Source organism: Phasianus colchicus, chromosome Z (assembly GCF_987193195.1).
Source record: "Phasianus colchicus chromosome Z, bPhaCol1.hap1.1, whole genome shotgun sequence".
Lineage (NCBI taxonomy): Eukaryota > Metazoa > Chordata > Aves > Galliformes > Phasianidae > Phasianus > Phasianus colchicus.
The window spans coordinates 41,156,917-41,165,717 of NC_143476.1; positions in this window are offsets into that span (position 1 = coordinate 41,156,917).

An 8,801-nucleotide genomic window follows, 5' to 3' on the forward strand; every position below is an offset into this window, starting at 1 on the left:
TTTCTGGGAGGGAACATCTGATGTGGGGGGGAGAAGGTGATGTATGTGTGAGAAAGCTGGTGTTTCTGGGAGAAAATGTCAGGTATTGGTGAGGAAACAGATGCTAGAGAGGGAAAAGGGAGAGAAGTGGTTTCTCCCCTTTGGGAGAGAAGTGGTATTTCTGGGAGAAAATGCCCCAAATCGGGGAGTAAGTGTCATCCTGAGGCGTGTCATGGAGTAGATTTGGGAGGAAATGGAGGTGTTTCAAAGAGTAGCGGCACTTCTGGGAGAAAATGTCCTCAGTGGGAAAGACAATGTCCTCTTGAGGGAAGAAAACAGGTCTTTCTTACAGCAAATGTCATCCAATTGGGAGAAAATCTCCTCTCTTGGGGAGAAAAGTGGTCTTTCTGAGAGAAGGTGTCCTCTTCTTGGCTGCAAGTGTCCCATTTGGCATTGTCATGGAGGCTTTTTGGGGAGAAAGCGTGTGGCAGTTGTAAGAGAAGGGGTATTTCTGGGAGCAAATCTCCTCTTTTTGGAAGAGAAGGTGAAATTTCCAAGGGAAAAGTGGCATTTCTGGGAGGAAATGACATAGCTGGGGGAGAAAAGTGGGAACCGGTGGGAAAGAAGATCTTGTACTGGAGAGCAACGGTGGTCTTTTTGGTGTGCCAAGTGGTCTCCTGGGGAGACAACGTGGTAAATAGGGGAGACAATGTCCTCTGGAGGAGTGTCAAGTAGTATTTGGGAGAGCAAACGTCAGGTATTTCTCGGAAACCGGCTGTTTCTGGGAGATAGTAGCAGACTTGGTTGGAAAATGACAGGTGTTTGTGAGAAAGCTGGTATTTTGGGGAAAAAAGGCCGTTTTTTAAAGAATAAGCTGGCATTTCTGGGAGAATATGTCCCATCTTTGGGAGAAAACGGGTGTATGTGGGAGAAAATGTCGTGTATTTGGGAGAAAGCTGGTGTACGTGGGAGAAAAGGCCATTGTGATGGGAGTCAGTGTGATCTTGAGGAGTGGAAAGCAGTATTCTTGAGATGAAACGTGAGGTATTTCTAAGAGTCCTGGTATTTCTGGGAGAAAATGTCTTGTTTTGGAGAGCCAAAGTCCCATTTTGGGGGCAGAAGCTGGTATTTCTGTGACACTGCCATCTTGATGGGGGTAAGTGTGATCTTGAGGAGTGTAAAGCAGCATTTTGGTTAGAAAATGGGAGCTCTTCCTAAGAGCAGTGCTATTTCTGGGAGAAAAGGAACTCTACTGGGCATAAAAATGGTGTATCTGTGATAAAATGCCACGTTTCTGAAAGAAACTGTCCTCTTGCGGAGTGTAATGCTGTATGTTCCGGAGGAAATGGGAAATATTCAGCAGAGTCCTGGTATTTCTGGGAGAAGAGGTCTGATGTGGGGGGGAAGGTGATGTATCTGTGAGAAAGCTGGTGTTTCTGGGAGCAAATGCCAGGTATTGGTGAGGAAACAGATGCTAGAGAGGGAAAAGGCCATCCCTTTGGGAGAGAAGTGGTATTTCTGGGAGAAAATGCCCCAAATCGGGGAGTAAGTGTCATCCTGAGGCGTGTCATGGAGTAGATTTGGGAGGAAATGGAGGTGTTTCAAAGAGTAGCGGCACTTCTGGGAGAAAATGTCCTCAGTGGGAAAGACAATGTCCTCTTGAGGGAAGAAAACAGGTCTTTCTTACAGCAAATGTCATCCAATTGGGAGAAAATCTCCTCTCTTGGGGAGAAAAGTGGTCTTTCTGAGAGAAGGTGTCCTCTTCTTGGCTGCAAGTGTCCCATTTGGCATTGTCATGGAGGCTTTTTGGGGAGAAAGCGTGTGGCAGTTGTAAGAGAAGGGGTATTTCTGGGAGCAAATCTCCTCTTTTTGGAAGAGAAGGTGAAATTTCCAAGGGAAAAGTGGCATTTCTGGGAGGAAATGACATAGCTGGGGGAGAAAAGTGGGAACCGGTGGGAAAGAAGATCTTGTACTGGAGAGCAACGCTGGTCTTTTTGGTGTGCCAAGTGGTCTCCTGGGGAGACAACGTGGTAAATAGGGGAGACAATGTCCTCTGGAGGAGTGTCAAGTAGTATTTGGGAGAGCAAACGTCAGGTATTTCTCGGAAACCGGCTGTTTCTGGGAGATAGTAGCAGACTTGGTTGGAAAATGACAGGTGTTTGTGAGAAAGCTGGTATTTGGGGGAAAAAAGGCCGTTTTTTAAAGAATAAGCTGGCATTTCTGGGAGAATATGTCCCATCTTTGGGAGAAAACGGGTGTATGTGGGAGAAAATGTCGTGTATTTGGGAGAAAGCTGGTGTATGTGGGAGAAAAGGCCATTGTGATGGGAGTCAGTGTGATCTTGAGGAGTGGAAAGCAGTATTCTTGAGATGAAACGTGAGGTATTTCTAAGAGTCCTGGTATTTCTGGGAGAAAATGTCTTGTTTTGGAGAGCCAAAGTCCCATTTTGGGGGCAGAAGCTGGTATTTCTGTGACACTGCCATCTTGATGGGGGTAAGTGTGATCTTGAGGAGTGTAAAGCAGCATTTTGGTTAGAAAATGGGAGCTCTTCCTAAGAGCAGTGCTATTTCTGGGAGAAAAGGAGCTCTACTGGGCATAAAAATGGTGTATCTGTGATAAAATGCCACCTTTCTGAAAGAAACTGTCCTCTTGCGGAGTGTAATGCTGTATGTTCCGGAGGAAATGGGAAATATTCAGCAGAGTCCTGGTATTTCTGGGAGAAGAGGTCTGATGTGGGGGGGGGGAAGGTGATGTATCTGTGAGAAAGCTGGTGTTTCTGGGAGCAAATGCCAGGTATTGGTGAGGAAACAGATGCTAGAGAGGGAAAAGGCCATCCCTTTGGGAGAGAAGTGGTATTTCTGGGAGAAAATGCCCCAAATCGGGGAGTAGGTGTCATCCTGAGGCGTGTCATGGAGTAGATTTGGGAGGAAATGGAGGTGTTTCAAAGAGTAGCGGCACTTCTGGGAGAAAATGTCCTCAGTGGGAAAGACAATGTCCTCTTGAGGGAAGAAAACAGGTCTTTCTTACAGCAAATGTCATCCAATTGGGAGAAAATCTCCTCTCTTGGGGAGAAAAGTGGTCTTTCTGAGAGAAGGTGTCCTCTTCTTGGCTGCAAGTGTCCCATTTGGCATTGTCATGGAGGCTTTTTGGGGAGAAAGCGTGTGGCAGTTGTAAGAGAAGGGGTATTTCTGGGAGCAAATCTCCTCTTTTTGGAAGAGAAGGTGAAATTTCCAAGGGAAAAGTGGCATTTCTGGGAGGAAAGGACATAGCTGGGGGAGAAAAGTGGGAACCGGTGGGAAAGAAGATCTTGTACTGGAGAGCAACGGTGGTCTTTTTGGTGTGCCAAGTGGTCTCTTGGGGAGACAACGTGGTAAATAGGGGAGACAATGTCCTCTGGAGGAGTGTCAAGTAGTATTTGGGAGAGCAAACGTCAGGTATTTCTCGGAAACCGGCTGTTTCTGGGAGATAGTAGCAGACTTGGTTGGAAAATGACAGGTGTTTGTGAGAAAGCTGGTATTTTGGGGAAAAAAGGCCGTTTTTTAAAGAATAAGCTGGCATTTCTGGGAGAATATGTCCCATCTTTGGGAGAAAACGGGTGTATGTGGGAGAAAATGTCGTGTATTTGGGAGAAAGCTGGCGTACGTGGGAGAAAAGGCCATTGTGATGGGAGTCAGTGTGATCTTGAGGAGTGGAAAGCAGTATTCTTGAGATGAAACGTGAGGTATTTCTAAGAGTCCTGGTATTTCTGGGAGAAAATGTCTTGTTTTGGAGAGCCAAAGTCCCATTTTGGGGGCAGAAGCTGGTATTTCTGTGACACTGCCATCTTGATGGGGGTAAGTGTGATCTTGAGGAGTGTAAAGCAGCATTTTGGTTAGAAAATGGGAGGTCTTCCTAAGAGCAGTGCTATTTCTGGGAGAAAAGGAGCTCTACTGGGCATAAAAATGGTGTATCTGTGATAAAATGCCACGTTTCTGAAAGAAACTGTCCTCTTGCGGAGTGTAATGCTGTATGTTCCGGAGGAAATGGGAAATATTCAGCAGAGTCCTGGTATTTCTGGGAGAAGAGGCCTGATGTGGGGGGGAAGGTGATGTATCTGTGAGAAAGCTGGTGTTTCTGGGAGCAAATGCCAGGTATTGGTGAGGAAACAGATGCTAGAGAGGGAAAAGGCCATCCCTTTGGGAGAGAAGTGGTATTTCTGGGAGAAAATGCCCCAAATCGGGGAGTAAGTGTCATCCTGAGGCGTGTCATGGAGTAGATTTGGGAGGAAATGGAGGTGTTTCAAAGAGTAGCGGCACTTCTGGGAGAAAATGTCCTCAGTGGGAAAGACAATGTCCTCTTGAGGGAAGAAAACAGGTCTTTCTTACAGCAAATGTCATCCAATTGGGAGAAAATCTCCTCTCTTGGGGAGAAAAGTGGTCTTTCTGAGAGAAGGTGTCCTCTTCTTGGCTGCAAGTGTCCCATTTGGCATTGTCATGGAGGCTTTTTGGGGAGAAAGCGTGTGGCAGTTGTAAGAGAAGGGGTATTTCTGGGAGCAAATCTCCTCTTTTTGGAAGAGAAGGTGAAATTTCCAAGGGAAAAGTGGCATTTCTGGGAGGAAAGGACATAGCTGGGGGAGAAAAGTGGGAACCGGTGGGAAAGAAGATCTTGTACTGGAGAGCAACGGTGGTCTTTTTGGTGTGCCAAGTGGTCTCTTGGGGAGACAACGTGGTAAATAGGGGAGACAATGTCCTCTGGAGGAGTGTCAAGTAGTATTTGGGAGAGCAAACGTCAGGTATTTCTCGGAAACCGGCTGTTTCTGGGAGATAGTAGCAGACTTGGTTGGAAAATGACAGGTGTTTGTGAGAAAGCTGGTATTTTGGGGAAAAAAGGCCGTTTTTTAAAGAATAAGCTGGCATTTCTGGGAGAATATGTCCCATCTTTGGGAGAAAACGGGTGTATGTGGGAGAAAATGTCGTGTATTTGGGAGAAAGCTGGCGTACGTGGGAGAAAAGGCCATTGTGATGGGAGTCAGTGTGATCTTGAGGAGTGGAAAGCAGTATTCTTGAGATGAAACGTGAGGTATTTCTAAGAGTCCTGGTATTTCTGGGAGAAAATGTCTTGTTTTGGAGAGCCAAAGTCCCATTTTGGGGGCAGAAGCTGGTATTTCTGTGACACTGCCATCTTGATGGGGGTAAGTGTGATCTTGAGGAGTGTAAAGCAGCATTTTGGTTAGAAAATGGGAGCTCTTCCTAAGAGCAGTGCTATTTCTGGGAGAAAAGGAGCTCTACTGGGCATAAAAATGGTGTATCTGTGATAAAATGCCACGTTTCTGAAAGAAACTGTCCTCTTGCGGAGTGTAATGCTGTATGTTCCGGAGGAAATGGGAAATATTCAGCAGAGTCCTGGTATTTCTGGGAGAAGAGGTCTGATGTGGGGGGGGGAAGGTGATGTATCTGTGAGAAAGCTGGTGTTTCTGGGAGAAAATGCCAGGTATTGGTGAGGAAACAGATGCTAGAGAGGGAAAAGGCCATCCCTTTGGGAGAGAAGTGGTATTTCTGGGAGAAAATGCCCCAAATCGGGGAGTAAGTGTCATCCTGAGGCGTGTCATGGAGTAGATTTGGGAGGAAATGGAGGTGTTTCAAAGAGTAGCGGCACTTCTGGGAGAAAATGTCCTCAGTGGGAAAGACAATGTCCTCTTGAGGGAAGAAAACAGGTCTTTCTTACAGCAAATGTCATCCAATTGGGAGAAAATCTCCTCTCTTGGGGAGAAAAGTGGTCTTTCTGAGAGAAGGTGTCCTCTTCTTGGCTGCAAGTGTCCCATTTGGCATTGTCATGGAGGCTTTTTGGGGAGAAAGCGTGTGGCAGTTGTAAGAGAAGGGGTATTTCTGGGAGCAAATCTCCTCTTTTTGGAAGAGAAGGTGAAATTTCCAAGGGAAAAGTGGCATTTCTGGGAGGAAAGGACATAGCTGGGGGAGAAAAGTGGGAACCGGTGGGAAAGAAGATCTTGTACTGGAGAGCAACGGTGGTCTTTTTGGTGTGCCAAGTGGTCTCTTGGGGAGACAACGTGGTAAATAGGGGAGACAATGTCCTCTGGAGGAGTGTCAAGTAGTATTTGGGAGAGCAAACGTCAGGTATTTCTCGGAAACCGGCTGTTTCTGGGAGATAGTAGCAGACTTGGTTGGAAAATGACAGGTGTTTGTGAGAAAGCTGGTATTTTGGGGAAAAAAGGCCGTTTTTTAAAGAATAAGCTGGCATTTCTGGGAGAATATGTCCCATCTTTGGGAGAAAACGGGTGTATGTGGGAGAAAATGTCGTGTATTTGGGAGAAAGCTGGCGTACGTGGGAGAAAAGGCCATTGTGATGGGAGTCAGTGTGATCTTGAGGAGTGGAAAGCAGTATTCTTGAGATGAAACGTGAGGTATTTCTAAGAGTCCTGGTATTTCTGGGAGAAAATGTCTTGTTTTGGAGAGCCAAAGTCCCATTTTGGGGGCAGAAGCTGGTATTTCTGTGACACTGCCATCTTGATGGGGGTAAGTGTGATCTTGAGGAGTGTAAAGCAGCATTTTGGTTAGAAAATGGGAGCTCTTCCTAAGAGCAGTGCTATTTCTGGGAGAAAAGGAGCTCTACTGGGCATAAAAATGGTGTATCTGTGATAAAATGCCACGTTTCTGAAAGAAACTGTCCTCTTGCGGAGTGTAATGCTGTATGTTCCGGAGGAAATGGGAAATATTCAGCAGAGTCCTGGTATTTCTGGGAGAAGAGGTCTGATGTGGGGGGGGAAGGTGATGTATCTGTGAGAAAGCTGGTGTTTCTGGGAGCAAATGCCAGGTATTGGTGAGGAAACAGATGCTAGAGAGGGAAAAGGCCATCCCTTTGGGAGAGAAGTGGTATTTCTGGGAGAAAATGCCCCAAATCGGGGAGTAAGTGTCATCCTGAGGCGTGTCATGGAGTAGATTTGGGAGGAAATGGAGGTGTTTCAAAGAGTAGCGGCACTTCTGGGAGAAAATGTCCTCAGTGGGAAAGACAATGTCCTCTTGAGGGAAGAAAACAGGTCTTTCTTACAGCAAATGTCATCCAATTGGGAGAAAATCTCCTCTCTTGGGGAGAAAAGTGGTCTTTCTGAGAGAAGGTGTCCTCTTCTTGGCTGCAAGTGTCCCATTTGGCATTGTCATGGAGGCTTTTTGGGGAGAAAGCGTGTGGCAGTTGTAAGAGAAGGGGTATTTCTGGGAGCAAATCTCCTCTTTTTGGAAGAGAAGGTGAAATTTCCAAGGGAAAAGTGGCATTTCTGGGAGGAAAGGACATAGCTGGGGGAGAAAAGTGGGAACCGGTGGGAAAGAAGATCTTGTACTGGAGAGCAACGGTGGTCTTTTTGGTGTGCCAAGTGGTCTCTTGGGGAGACAACGTGGTAAATAGGGGAGACAATGTCCTCTGGAGGAGTGTCAAGTAGTATTTGGGAGAGCAAACGTCAGGTATTTCTCGGAAACCGGCTGTTTCTGGGAGATAGTAGCAGACTTGGTTGGAAAATGACAGGTGTTTGTGAGAAAGCTGGTATTTTGGGGAAAAAAGGCCGTTTTTTAAAGAATAAGCTGGCATTTCTGGGAGAATATGTCCCATCTTTGGGAGAAAACGGGTGTATGTGGGAGAAAATGTCGTGTATTTGGGAGAAAGCTGGCGTACGTGGGAGAAAAGGCCATTGTGATGGGAGTCAGTGTGATCTTGAGGAGTGGAAAGCAGTATTCTTGAGATGAAACGTGAGGTATTTCTAAGAGTCCTGGTATTTCTGGGAGAAAATGTCTTGTTTTGGAGAGCCAAAGTCCCATTTTGGGGGCAGAAGCTGGTATTTCTGTGACACTGCCATCTTGATGGGGGTAAGTGTGATCTTGAGGAGTGTAAAGCAGCATTTTGGTTAGAAAATGGGAGCTCTTCCTAAGAGCAGTGCTATTTCTGGGAGAAAAGGAGCTCTACTGGGCATAAAAATGGTGTATCTGTGATAAAATGCCACGTTTCTGAAAGAAACTGTCCTCTTGCGGAGTGTAATGCTGTATGTTCCGGAGGAAATGGGAAATATTCAGCAGAGTCCTGGTATTTCTGGGAGAAGAGGTCTGATGTGGGGGGGGGAAGGTGATGTATCTGTGAGAAAGCTGGTGTTTCTGGGAGCAAATGCCAGGTATTGGTGAGGAAACAGATGCTAGAGAGGGAAAAGGCCATCCCTTTGGGAGAGAAGTGGTATTTCTGGGAGAAAATGCCCCAAATCGGGGAGTAAGTGTCATCCTGAGGCGTGTCATGGAGTAGATTTGGGAGGAAATGGAGGTGTTTCAAAGAGTAGCGGCACTTCTGGGAGAAAATGTCCTCAGTGGGAAAGACAATGTCCTCTTGAGGGAAGAAAACAGGTCTTTCTTACAGCAAATGTCATCCAATTGGGAGAAAATCTCCTCTCTTGGGGAGAAAAGTGGTCTTTCTGAGAGAAGGTGTCCTCTTCTTGGCTGCAAGTGTCCCATTTGGCATTGTCATGGAGGCTTTTTGGGGAGAAAGCGTGTGGCAGTTGTAAGAGAAGGGGTATTTCTGGGAGCAAATCTCCTCTTTTTGGAAGAGAAGGTGAAATTTCCAAGGGAAAAGTGGCATTTCTGGGAGGAAATGACATAGCTGGGGGAGAAAAGTGGGAACCGGTGGGAAAGAAGATCTTGTACTGGAGAGCAACGGTGGTCTTTTTGGTGTGCCAAGTGGTCTCCTGGGGAGACAACGTGGTAAATAGGGGAGACAATGTCCTCTGGAGGAGTGTCAAGTAGTATTTGGGAGAGCAAACGTCAGGTATTTCTCGGAAACCGGCTGTTTCTGGGAGATAG